At 35.6% G+C, this 14,265-nt stretch overlaps 1 long non-coding RNA gene across 1 annotated transcript in view; it reads left to right on the top strand.

The window, feature by feature from the left end:
* Positions 1-2,771: 2,771 nt before the first annotated feature.
* Positions 2,772-14,265, top strand: part of LOC121035772 (uncharacterized) — a 25,255-nt gene continuing 13,761 nt past the window's right edge. Inside the window, exon 1 of the long non-coding RNA XR_005793062.1 lies at positions 2,772-3,088. This is a non-coding gene — a long non-coding RNA (uncharacterized LOC121035772). The remainder of the gene's footprint in view (positions 3,089-14,265) is intronic.

Here is a 14,265-nt window from a genome sequence, read left to right as displayed (position 1 = left end):
AAATGGCTAAAATAAAAAAATATATAAGAAACAACAAGTGTTGGCAAGGATGTGGAGAAAAAGGAGCCCTTGTGCACTTTTGGTAGGAATGCAAACTGGTGTAGCCACTGTGGAAAACAGTATGAAGGGTCCTCAAAAATTTAAAAATAGAATTACCATATGATCCAATAATTCCACTACTGGGTATTTACCCAAAGGATATGAAAGCATTAATTTGAAAAGATATATGCACCCCTATATTTATTGCAACATTATTTACAATAGCCAAGAGAGGGAAGCAACCCAAGTGTCCATTGATAGATAAATGCATAAAAAAGATGTGGTATATATGTACAATGGAATATTACTCATCCATAAAAAAGAATGAAATGTTGCCATTTGCAACAACATGGATGGACCTAGAGGGTATAATGCTAAGTGAAATAAGTCAGACAGAGAAAGACAAATATTGTATGATATCACTCCTATGTGGAATTTAATAAACAAAACAAAGAAAAGGGAGACAAGACAATAGACTCTTAAATATAGAGAACTGTTGATTCCCAGATGTGAGGTGCATGGGGGGAATGTGTGAAATAGGTGAAGGAGATTAAGAGTACACTTATCATGATGAGCACTGAGTAATGTATAGACTATATGTTAATTATACGGGAATAAAAATAAAAATAGATCTAGAAGAATTTTTTAAAAAATAAATTTAAAAAATAAAAATAAAAGTCCTATAAAAATAAAAAAATAAAAACCATGATTAAAACTTGAGAGATGAAAAGATATATAAACATGAAACAAGAACAGGATACTATTAAAGAATAACAAAAATATTAAAGAATACAAAAAACAAAAGAACTTGTAATATTAAAAGTAAAAGCAGAGCATAAATGAAAAACTTTAGTGTGTTTGGAAGGTAACTTAGGGTATATACTGCAGATAGTAAAGCAAAGTGGGTTATATTTCAGATAATGGAGCAAAAATATAAAAAAAATATATAAGAAAATTAGAAGATAAGCCCATGAAGGCCAGCCAATATTCAAATATTGCCATTCCAGAGAGGGAGAAGAGGGAAAATAAAAAACAGCATAAATGGAAAAATTTTACATTTTTCAAAGTCAGAAGAACATAAATTTTCATACTGCATATTCCACTAGTTGCCGCCAAAGTACACCATTATGAAATTTCAGAGGGCCAAAATTAAGAACCTACAAACTTCCAGAAAGAATAGAAAACAAAAACTAAAAACAAACAAAAAAAACCCCAAATAATGAAAAAAGTACATATATATAATACTGGCATCAAACTAGAGTTCTCAGTGACAACCCTGGATACTTAGCAGACAATGGCACAATGCTTTCCAATTCTGAAGGACAGCCATTTTCAATGTATGATATACTAGAGTCTGCCACTATCAATTAATTGCTAGAGTAATATAAAATGTACTGAGACATGAAAGATGCAGAAACTTACTTCCTAGTCAGGATTTCTCAGGAGACTACTATAGGAGGTGGTCTACTAAAACAAGGGAATAAACCAAGACATTGAAAGCCATGGAATATAAAAAACACAAAACACAGCAAATTGAAAGGAATCCCCAAGAGGATTTTGAAAGGAGATGATAACTGGGTATGGAAATCAACCAATCAGACCAGAGCAACTCAACAGGCTCTGAGAAATGGTCCAAGAATCAGAAACTGAAATAATATCTGATACATTGAACAACTTTAGATATAGACAGCAACTGGCAAAGATTTTAGATTAAATAGAAAAGTAATCAAATAGTAAAACAACAACAACAACAAATTAGACAATTATAAGCCCCAGGGAATGTAAAATGTTATGGAACAAATTAATGTTTCGCTTTGAATCAAGAAGTGAGAGCATCTGTTTATTTTGTAGAGTTTTAGAGGTAAATGCTAAAGGAATTAGCTAATAGAATTGACAATGGTCAGAGATGGGAAATGAGGAAGATTCCAGGATACCATGTGTTTGTGTATGTGAGTATATGTATATATGTGTGTGTGTGTGTCTATGCTGCAAGCCTTGTATGTAGAACTATTTGACTATTTGATTCATGAAGAATTTATGCATGCGTATATAAATTTGGAAAAAAAACCCCATAAACAACAACAACAACAACAACAACAACAACAACAACAACAAGTGACTATTGAATTAATCCAAGCAAGATGTCCTGGTGGTTTGGACTAGGGCAGTGATAGCAGAGATGGAAGAGAGTGGATAGATTTGATAAGGAGGATGAGGGATACTGAATTGTCAAGTTCAGCTTTTAGGTTTCTTCATGAGCAACAGTGTGATAAACATCACCAGAATAAAAAGAGCAAAAAGAAGCATACATTAAAAAAAACGTAGCCAGAGGTGACATGAATATATTGAGTAATGACTCAGTATAAGCATCTGAAACTCAAAGGAAAGTTTAATCTGGAGATAAAAACCAGGAGTTCTGGGCACTAATGTAACTCATTAATTATGCCTTTAGCATCTGGAATGGTGCACATAGTCAATTACCAGAAAAAAAAAAATAAACAGCAAATAAAGAGTCTTTCCATTAGCTGTTCATGAACACATATGGTCTCTCTCCATTTTCTCCTTTCCTCTCACATTTCACCTGGTCTTTCTAAACCTCTGGCCTCTTCTCCAGGGCCCAGTTGTCTGCGGTCCTTAAAGTTAAAAAAAAAAAAAAAAGTGAATCCTGGCAACATCATAATGGTCTAATCTTGCTGTCTTCACTATAAGAGAACACTTAGGTCTATGTTTCTTCAGCCTCCTGCATTATGGATTTAATAAGTTCTCTTGTCTCTCTACTCAGTTTTATTACATTCCCTTCCCACCAAAATGTCTATGGGATGGGATTGTGGGGACTCTCCCATGTTAAAATGACATGTTAATATGACATTGAAGGCTGCCAGTTAACCTGAGACAAGACTGTACAGTGATAACTGAAGAGGGCATAAAAATGAGTCCTGACTCACTCCAACATTAAAATGTTGCACAGAACAGAAGCAGGAAAATTTTGAAATAGTGGCCAATGAAGAAAAGAGAACATCCAGGAGGATTTAGTGTCACAGAAGCCAAGGTAAGAGAGTTTCTAGGAAGGAGAAACCAACTATGTGGAAAGTTCATGGATGTTGTTTTTACAGTGAGTCGCTAAGAGGGTCCATTAGATTTGACAAAATTGTGGTTAATTGGTGATTTTTTAGCATAAATTCAGTGGAGTGATTGGTGAGAGTGAAAAGTTGTTAGATGGAAACTGTGACTTCTCAATTTATCTTTATACATTTTAAAGTCTTGAAAAAATATTTCGTTAAAGCTTAGGATATCCAGGGGTCATGGTGAAGATTTGGCTTAAAATAAGTGATAACACTTTCATTTGAATTTTTTCCCTTTTGAAATTAAAGATACCTACCTTTTACTGTGCCCTCATTTTAAATATATAAACATTCACATATGGAGATATGTGAAATACTTATAAAAATGAAATGCTTATTAAAAAAACAGACAAAAAGCTGCATTTAAAAAATATTTGACCAAATAAGTTTGCTTCATTTACACTTTGCTAGTGAAATGTCTGCTTTGCCCTGTGGCACTTAATATAGCACAGTAAACACAAGTTTAACTTAAGAATGATACAGCAATATATTTTGGTATAATAAAAATTGAATATTTCTTAAATTGCAGTATCTTACTATTTATTAACCTTCCTCTTTATGTAAGAACATTTGCCTTCAGTTATCTAACTTTATTTATGTAATAATGCTATAAATGCAAAATAGAGTGTATTTATGAATGGAACTAGGGGAAAATGAAGTGGAATTGTTTTTGAATTTTAAGAGACCATTGCATAACATTTTGATTTGTAAGCCAACAATGGCAGAACCCATTCCTATTAGGGTCTGGAAGCATTCAGGTCACGTTGCTTTCAGGATCATTTGAGATCCTTCTATTTGAATAGTCTTGGCTTGTGTTAAAAGTCTTTATTCTTGCCTTGTGTACATTAGAGGGATGCTTAGCAACCTTGTGGTTGTAATATTTCTGAAACTCTTGGGTCACTTTCAGTGAATATCAATTCAAACAGCATTGGTCTTGAAAAGGTTGATTTACAGCTTTGCATTTAGAATAAGAACAGCACATGCCTTCTTGGGCTCAGGGAAGTCATCTCAATTCCTTCTGTCTCTGTTTTTACTATTGTATTTCCTCCTGTCATATCTATCTAGAGTACTGGAGCAAAGGTAAACAGCCTCAGAGTCCTGGAATATCGTACCTTTCTCAATGGTCTGAAAGAGCCTTGCATCTTATTCTATTTGGAGCATCCCTGGAGATATTTTTATCTAGTCCTCTCAGCTGATTCAGAGGAGTCAAAGAGCCAATCTTTTATTCAGGGTCCTCACTTAACTATTGCCAACTCAGGCTTTACCACTACAGCATATAATAAACAAAAAGACTTGGGAAAAGGAGAGAGACATTGCCAAAATTTTGTTTGACTCAGTCAAAAACTGGAGTATGTGTAATTTTTTACTCACAGCAGAATTGGGAGAAACAAAAATACTAACAGTATTAGACCAACTAAAACTGTGGTCCACAACCTCTACATCTTTATTTAAACCCAGGCTAAAGGGAAGGAGTGGTGGTAGAGTAGAAGCAGCAATGTGTTAGTGAAAGGCCAAATTTGTTATGATTTTTGTGTGATCTTGGACAAATCACCTCTCTGTTGTGAGGTTTCCTAGTCAATAAAATGAGAAGGTTCTACCAAATGACTCCAAAGGATCTGTTGTGTTCTTATATTCAAATATTCATTCCTACCCTCTGGACAAGCCTTACGGGTGAGCTCTGAATATCTATTTGGTGAAAATATTACTCATAATTTCAGTGACTTACTGATGTAGGCCTAAAGAATAGATTTTCAAAAACAGCTCTGCATGGTGTTTCAAGGTAGCACTATACTCATGACTCAACGTTTCTTTATTGAATGTTTGCACAGATAGGCAGAAAGATAAAATAATTTGTTTTCCTTTCTGGAATATAATCATTTCAATTATGTGTCACATATCTCATGCTTTTAAAAAGGTGAAGGACATTTGCTTCCCTTCCACAAATGTCATTTACTTTTCTGTCAAATATCACTGAATTTTAATAGTAGACATAAAGATACTCCTCCTTTAAATGTTAAGGTTTTAGGATTAAGCTGCAAATAATTGATTATGTAAAAAATGTTTTAAAAAGTTTTATTAAGTATCTATGTGAGACAAAAGAAATTTTTTTAATGAAACACAAAATAGTTGAATTTCTCATTTATAATATATTAATGCTATGTGAGACACAGTGTCTTATATAAGTCTTTCCAAACAGGGCTGTAGTAAAAATGTGTACAATGTGATTTCTTAAAAAGAAAAGTCTATGTGTAAGTGGTTCATGAAATTTACTCAGATATGTATGCAGCCGACACATTAATGAAATACTGTTTTTTTAGGCATTTTCAAAGATGATGGGCTAATAATCTCCCATTTGCAGCACCATGGATGGATTTGAGCACATTATGCTGAGAGATAAATGAGAGAAAAACAAATACTGTATGACATCACTTATATGTGGAATCTAAAAGAGTTAAACCTGTAAAAAAGCAGAGTAAAATTGTGGTTACCTGGGGATGTGGTAGGGGGGATAAGAGTGATGGTGTTTAAGGCTACAAATTTGTAACAAGTAGTAAATAAGCCATAGAAACCTAATGCATGGTATAATAAACGTAGACATGAATATTGTACCACAATTAGATAAATATTGCTGTATCAGTAATCATATTGCAATGTATAAATGTATCAAAGTGACATGTACATCTTAAATTCACTCAATGTTATATGTCAAAATTATTCAGTGTAAAACAGTGATGGGATGGAGCTATATATAATGGTTGCTTCATAATATTATCTGCTGAAAAGCTGTTGTTTTGAGAGCTCTCCTGCTGTGTTGTTAATAATAGTAGGATCTTAAATGGAGCTATTACCTCCACTCTATAAATCACAATTGTTTTTTTTTTAACCTTATTTTTTATTTTTTAAAATTAACATCCAAATTAGCATATAGTGCAACAATGATTTCAGGAGTAGATTCCTTGGTGTCCCTTACCCATTTAGTCCATCCCCCCTCCCACAACCCCTCCAGCAACCCTCAGTTTGTTCTCCATATTTATGAGTCTCTTCTGTTTTGTGCCCCTCCCTGTTTTTATATTAGTTTTGTTTCCCTTCTGTTATGTTCATCTGTTTTGTCTCTTAAAGTCCTCATATGAGTGAAGTCATATGATTTTTGTCTTTCTCTAATTTCACTTAGCATAATACCCTCCAGTTCCATCCACATAGTTGCAAATGGCAAGATTTCATTCTTTTTGATTGCCAAGTAATACTCCATTGTATATATATACCACATTTTCTTTATCCATTCATCTATATAAATCACACTTGTTTTTATTTTTTTTTTAATTTTTTTTTAACGTTTATTTATGTTTGAGACAGAGAGAGAGACAGAGCATGAACGGGGGAGGGTCAGAGAGAGATGGAGACACAGAATCTGAAACAGGCTCCAGGCTCTGAGCTGTCAGCACAGAGCCCGACGCGGGGCTCGAACTCACGGACCGCGAGATCATGACCTGAGCCGAAGTCGGCCGCTTAACCGACTGAGCCACCCAGGCACCCCAAAATCACACTTGTTTTTAATCAAAGAACATTAACATGAGTTAGTTGCCACTGAGGGATTATTCAGGTTAAAAGGACCTACTTTGAGCACTTAGATTTAGGGTAGAAACACACATTTTTTTTTTTTTAGGCAAAGATTTGGTTCATAAATCATATTGGGGAAAAGTAATTCCATTAGCCAAGTAAAAGAGAATGATTCTACTGGTATAGAAGGAGGAGAAAACACAATCTTGAGTGGAATATAGGTCCCATCGCTGCACTTGTACCAAGGGCACCTGCTTTATGAAGTTCAGTTCTGCTGCCCAGAATCCTGGGAAAAGAGTTCTGGGGAGGAAGATATTATCACCTAGTTACCAATTATACCTTTGAAGATTTCTAGTACTTTCAGCTACCTGACTTTTTTTTTTTAAACCTCAAAATATTTCACCAACTTTCATGGATGGTAATTGTGTGTTTAGTGTCCATTACTTGTAAAAACGCAGAAGGTCAAAAATGTATCATGAATTCAGAAACTCTGAAATGAAAACAGCACTTACATACTGAAATGTTGTAAACATTTGTGAGATATATGTGTGAGACAGAGTTTATTCTGTCTGTAAGCAATCCCTGGAGCATTTACGGATTTGCACGCATTGGTGAGGCTTAGCCCTCAGATTTCTGAAGCCTGTGGTTCTCATACTTCCTGCAATGCAGTAGACACAGTGGATGAAATTCCTATGTGTCATATGCTGTGGAGTGTTAGACATATGAAATCGTGCCAGAGTTGTTTTAGGTGAGTCATTCTAAGAGCAGTTAATGATTATGTCAATAATTAACGCCCCTATTTAAAGATTTCACCAATATTATGAGTTATGCACAATCTTGGCTCAGTTAGTATATAACACCACCCCTTTTCTCTGGCTGAAGATGCAACCCATGCAAGCCTGTGAAACTGATGCATTGTAGCCACTCTTGAATCTGCCATAATTTTTAAGTGTTAATCATACATTTTGTCCATTTTTATTTTTGAAAAATGACCCCAAATTTGGCTCACAACTGTAGCTATCTCCCACTTGAAAACTGCTAATAGAGAATTGCTTTGCTTTTGATGCTACAGATAACCATACATTCACATGCATGGGGCCTGGGTCAGGCTGCACCCAAAATTTCCTGCAACTTCTACGAATCTCATGAAATTCTGTTAAGCAAAATATAAATATAACTTTTCTCTATGTGACTGCATAGATAAAAATGACAGTATTCAGCCAAAGACTTAAAAGATTCGGGTACATCTGATTGACCTAACTGAAAAATGCTGGCATGAACTGCAAAGATATGCTCATCGATCAGCTCTTGCTCAGGGGGCATTTAGGAAAAGACATATGCTTATGTAGCAGCAGTTCAATTCTCAGCATGCTGCTATAATTACATGCTTCAGTGTGTGTGCTTAATGGCAAGTGGCATGAAAACCAGAACTGCCTTAGTGAACACAAGGCTGATGGTTTAAAGATCTACACTTTCCTAGGTACTAAAGACTTGATCATTTTTAGAATAAGATGATACTTTTCTAAAAGATGTTTTCACGAATACAATCACTGTTTCCTATCTCCGCATAGTCTTTATTTACTGAAAATCTACGTTTATTTATTTTCAAGACGTATTTCATTGGGTTATTTGATTTTTTTCGTCCTTAATTGTTGGGGCTAGAAATGCTAAGTTGACAGGCAACTGAAGAGCATCATTTTCTTTCTTTATGGCACCAATAATGAAGAGGCCCTAAAAGTAAAGGGGTAAATAATAAACTCTGAGTGAGGTTTGTCATTGATAACACCACCCCCTCCCCCAGTTGCCAGTGTTTTCTGCTCAACATGTTATGCTGAAAATCTCATTATTCACAAAAACTCTATTTTTCCATCTTTTGTTTCAAAAATGCTCTTTGAGGGGTGCCTGGGTGGCTCAGTCAGTTGAGCATTTGACTTTGGCTCGGGTCATAATCTTGTGGTTTGCAGGTTCATGCACTGCATCGGGCTCTGCATTGACAGCTCGGAGCTTGAAGCCTGCTTCGGGTTCTGTGTCTCCCTCTCTCTCTGCCCTTCCCCCGTTTATGTTCTGTCTCTGTCTCTCAAAAAATAAAAAAATGTTAAAAAAAATTTTTTTTAATTTAAAAAAGTAAACAAAAATGCTCTTTGGAAAAGAGGTGAATTTACTAGTTAGTTCATGAAGTTTAAGCATCAGGTCACTTCTGTTGCACAGCAACCCCAAATCCTGTACCTAATTTTTATTCATAATAGTGTATTATTTTTTTTTTAAAGAGAGTTTCAGTATCACAAAATTGAATCAGCCCCCACTCATGCAGCTCAGTCCAGAGTTTCTTCCAAAGGCCTGGCATTTACACAGAGCCCAAAGCCTTAAAATAGAGACATGGCTGTCACCAATGAATTTCAGGTACACACCAATGAGGAACAAAAAAAACCTTTCCAGAATTTGGAATCAAGTATTTCTGCATTGATACATAGATATCTCCGTGGAGTATGGGGGTGCTCTCATTCTCTCTTGTTTCGTGTGACATGGCTAGGCCTTCTTTTATTTGTGAAAAATTTGCAAATAATAACGGTAACAGAAAGAATAGTTAGTTATTATTGAATACTTGGTAATTCCTTTGCAAAACTGTGGCTTCCACTATAAACTTTGAATAAACTTAGTGAAGAACTTTCCTAAATATCAGATATGAATCAGAAAGTAAGGATAATTCAGGTTTTGGAGGTAGCTTTTGGGTTCAGGAAATGTAAGAGCAGTTTGTTTATTGCTTGTTCTTTAAGTCCCTGGAAAATTTAGTCAATGTTTTGAGCTAAATTTTTTTAAATTTCCTTTTAAATATGTAATAAAAAAAATCTTTCATCACCTTAAATTACCCCATTTCAGATAAAGAACAAAAAATCAGTCTCTTCTAATTGGAAGTCATCTTGGATTACACATTTCAGTCTCTCATCTAATTTGTGAAGATCCTCTCTACCCATTTTAGCAGACCATGTAGCTTCAGTTCCATTGTTTGTAAACATCTCCAGTTTTCAGCCAAATCTCTCTCTACAGCAAGAGGCAGCAAACTGTAGCCCTTGAGCCAAAGTCTACCCTGTGGCTTATTTTTCTATGACCCACAAGCTAAGAATGGATATTACTTTTGTATTTAATTAACTAATTATTATTACTTTTAATTTTAAACTTTTTATTGGTAATGACAGTGGGTTCTTGATGATTTTGAATTTAGGATAATTGTCTTCCTAGCTTTTTTTGTTTGTTTTTTTCAGAGTAACTACACTAGAATTGAATAAGGATTTTTAAAACTCATCTTAAACCTAAGATGGATTATTTCATTAAAATAGAATTTACTGCATACAGTTATATTTTATTATTTTTTTATATTAACCATATTTTCTTTTTTAACTTTATTTTTTACTTTTTAAAATGTACATCCAAATCAGTTGGTATATAGTGAAACAATGATTTCAGTAGATTCCTTAATGCCCCTTACCCATTTAGCCCATCCCTGCTCCCACAACCCCTCTAGTAACCCTCAGTTTGTTCTCCATATTTATGAGTCTCTTTTGTCCCCCTCCCTGTTTTCATATTATTTTTGTTTCCCTTCCCTTATGTTCATCTGTTTTGTCTCTTAAAGTCCTCATATGAGGAAAGTCATATAATTTTTGTCTTTCTCTGACTAATTTCACTTAGCATAACACCCTCCAGTTCCATCCATGTAGTAGCAAATAGCAAGATTTCATTCTTTTTGAGTGCCGAGTAATACTCCATTATATATATATACCACTTCTTTTTTATCCATTCATCCATCGATGGACATTTGGGCTCTTTCCATACTTTGCCAATTTTGATAGTGCTGCTATAAACATGGGGGTGCATGTGTTCCTTCGAAACAGCACACCTGTATCCCTTGGATAAATGCCTAGTAGTGCAATTGCTGGGTCATAGGGTAGTTCTATTTTTAGTTTTTTGAGGAACCTCCATACTGTTTTCCAGAGTGGCTGCACCAGCTTGCATTCCCACCAACAGTGCAAAAGAGATCCTCTTTCTTCGCATCCTCGCCAACATCTGTTGTTGCCTGAGTTGTTAATGTTAGCCATTCTGACAGCTGTGAGGTGGTATCTCATTGTGGTTTTGATTTGTATTTCCCTGATGATGAGTGATGTTGAGCATTTTTTCATGTGTTGGTTGGTGACATGTTGAGTAAGAAATTGCTGCGGGCAAGATCAAAGAGGTTTTTGCCTGCTTTCTCCTCGAGGATTTTGATGGCTTCCTGTCTTACATTGAAGTCTTTCATCCACTTTGAGTTTATTTGTGTGTATGGTATAAGAAAGTGGTCCAGGTTCATTCTTCTGCATGTCACTGTCCAGTTTTCCCAGCACCACTTGCTGAAGAGACTGTCTTTATTCCATTGGATATTCTTTCCTGCTTTGTCAAAGCTTAGTTGGCCATAAGTTTGTGGGCCCATTTCTGGGTTCTCTATTATGTTGCATTGATCTGAGTGTCTGTTCTTGTGCCAGTACCATACTGTCTTGATGATTACAGCTTTGTAATAGATCTTGAAGTCCGGGATTGTGATGCCTCCTGCTTTGGTTTTCTTTTTCAAGATTGCTTTCGCTCTTTGGGGTCTTTTCTGGTTCCATACAAATTTTAGGATTATTTGTTGTAGCTCGGTGAAGAATGCTGCTGTTACTTTGATAGGGATCGCCTTGAATATGTAGATTCCTTTGGGTAGTATTGACATTATAACAGTATTTGTTCTTCCTATCCAGGAGCATGGAATCTTTTTCCATTTCTTTGTGTCTTCTTCAATTTCTTTCATAAGCTTTCTATAGTTTTCAGTGTATAGATTTTTTACCTCTTTGATTAGATTTATTCCTAGGTATTTTATGGTTTTTGGTGCAACTGTAAATGGGATCGATTCCTTGATTTCTCTTTCTGTCACTTCATTGTTGGTGTATAGGAATGCAACCAATTTCTGTGCATTGATTTTATATCCTGCAACTTTGCTGAATTCATGAATCAGTTCTAGCAGTTTTTTGGTGGAATCTTTTGGGTTTTCCATATACAGTATCATGTCATCTGCGAAGAGTGAAAGGTTGACCTCCTCCTGGCCCATTTGGATGCCTTTTATTTCTTTGTGTTGTCTGATTGCAGAGTCTAAGACTTCCAATACTATGTTGAATAACAGCGGCGAGGGTGGACATCCCTGTCTTGTTCCTGACTTTAGGGGGAAAGCTCTCAGTTTTTCCCCATTGAGGATGATATTGGTGTTGGGTCACTCATATATGGCTTTTATGATCTCAAGGTATGATCCTTCTATCCCTACTTTCTTGAGGGTTTTTATCAAGAAAGGATGCTGTATTTTGTCAAATGCTTTCTCTGCATCTATTGAGAGGATCATATGGTTCTTGTCCTTTCTTTTATTCATGTACTTTTATTCATGTGATGAATCACGTTGTTTTGTGGAGATTGAACCAGCCCTGCATCCCAAGTATAAATCCCACTTGGTCGTGGTGGATAATTGTTTTTAATGTATTGTTGGATCCGGTTGGCTAATATCTTGTTGAGGATTTTCGCATCCATGTTCATCAGGGAAAATGGTCTATAGTTCTCCTTTTTAGTGGGGTCTCTGTCTGGTTTTGGAATCAGGGTAATGCTGCCTTCATAGAAAGAGTTTGGAAGATTTCCTTCCATTTCTATTTTTTGGAACAGTTTCAAGAGAATAGGTGTTAACTCTTCCTTAAATGGTGGGTAGAATTCCCCTGGAAAGCCATCTGGCCCTGGACTCTTATTTTTTGGCAGATTTTTATTACTAATTTGATTTCCTTACTGGTTATGGGTCTGTTCAAATTTTCTATTTCTTCCTGTTTCAGTTTTGGTAGTGTATATGTTTCTGGGAATTTGTCCATTTCTTCCAGATTGCCCATTTTATTGGCATATAATTATTCATAATATTCTCTTATTATTGTTTTTATTTCTGTTGTGTTGGTTGTGATTTCTCCTCTTTCATTCTTGATTTTACTTATTTGGATCCTTTCCTTTTTCTTCTTGATCAAACTGGCTAGTGGTTTATCACTTTTGTTAATTCTTTCAAAGAACCTGCTTCTGGTTTCATTGATCTGTAATACTGTTTCTTTCATTTCGATACCATTAATTTCTGCTCTAATCTTTATTATTTCCTATCTTCTGCTGGTTTTGCGTTTTATTTGCTGTTCTTTTTCCAGCTCCTTATGGCGTAAAGTTAGGTTGTGTATCTGAGATCTTTCTTCCTTCTTTAGGAAGGCCTGGATTGTTATATATTTTCCTCTTATGACCGCCTTTGCTGCATCCCAGAGGTTTTGGGTTGTGGTGCTATCATTTCATTTACTTCCATATACTTTTTAATTTCTTCTTTTTTTTTTTATTTTTTTTATTTTTTTTCAACGTTTATTTATTTTTGGGGGACAGAGAGAAACAGAGCATGAACGGAGGAGGGGCAGAGAGAGAGGGAGACACAGAATCGGAAACAGGCTCCAGGCTCTGAGCCATCAGCCCAGAGCCCGACGCGGGGCTCGAACTCCCGGACCGCGAGATTGTGACCTGGCTGAAGTCGGACGCTTAACCGACTGCGCCACCCAGGCGCCTCTTTAATTTCTTCTTTAACTGCTTTGGTTAGCCCATTCATTCTTTAGTAGGATGTTCTTCGTTCTCCAAGTATTTGTTACCTTTCCAAACTTGTTCTTGTGGTTGATTTCGAGTTTCATAGCATTGTGGTCTGAAAAGATGCATAGTATGATCTTGATCTTTTTGTACTTACTTATGGCTGATTTGTGTCCCAGTATATGGTCTATTCTGGAGAACGTTCCATGTGCACTGGAGAAGAATGTATATTCTGCTGCTTTAGAATGAAATGTTCTGAATATATCTGTTAAGTCTATCTGGTCCAATGTGTTATTCAAAGCCATTGTTTTCTTGTTGATTTTTTTTATTAGAAGGTCTGTCCATTGCTGTGAGTGGGGTGTTGAAGTCTCCTACTATTATGGTATTACTATTGATGAGTTTCTTGATGTTTGTGAGTAATTGATTTATATATTTGGGTTCTCCCACATTTGGCACATAAATGTTTACAATTGTTAGGTCTTCTTGGTTTATAGACCCCTTGATTATGATATAATGCCCTCTGCATCTCTTGATACAGTCTTTATTTTAAAGTCTAGATTGTCTGATATAAGTATGGCTACTCCGGCTTTCTTTTGTTGATCATTAGCATGGTAGATGGTTCTCCATCCCCTTATTTTCAATCTGTAGGTGTCTTTAGGTCTAAAGTGGGTCTCTTGTAAACAGCATATAAATAAGTCTTGTTTTCTTATCCATTCTTTTACCCTATGTCTTTTGATTGGAGCATTGAGTCCATTGATGTTTAGAATGAGTACTGAAAGATATGAATTTATTGCCATTATGATGCTTGTAGAGTTGGAATTTCTGGCTGTGTTCTCTGGTCCTTTCTAATCTTTTGTTGCTTTTGGGGTGTGTGTGTGTGTGTGTGTGTGTGTGTATATATATATATATATAT

The sequence above is a fragment of the Herpailurus yagouaroundi genome, unplaced genomic scaffold (genome assembly GCF_014898765.1).
Source record: "Herpailurus yagouaroundi ecotype Mexico unplaced genomic scaffold, PumYag 162, whole genome shotgun sequence".
Lineage (NCBI taxonomy): Eukaryota > Metazoa > Chordata > Mammalia > Carnivora > Felidae > Herpailurus > Herpailurus yagouaroundi.
This window is presented reverse-complemented; position numbering and strand designations above follow the sequence as displayed.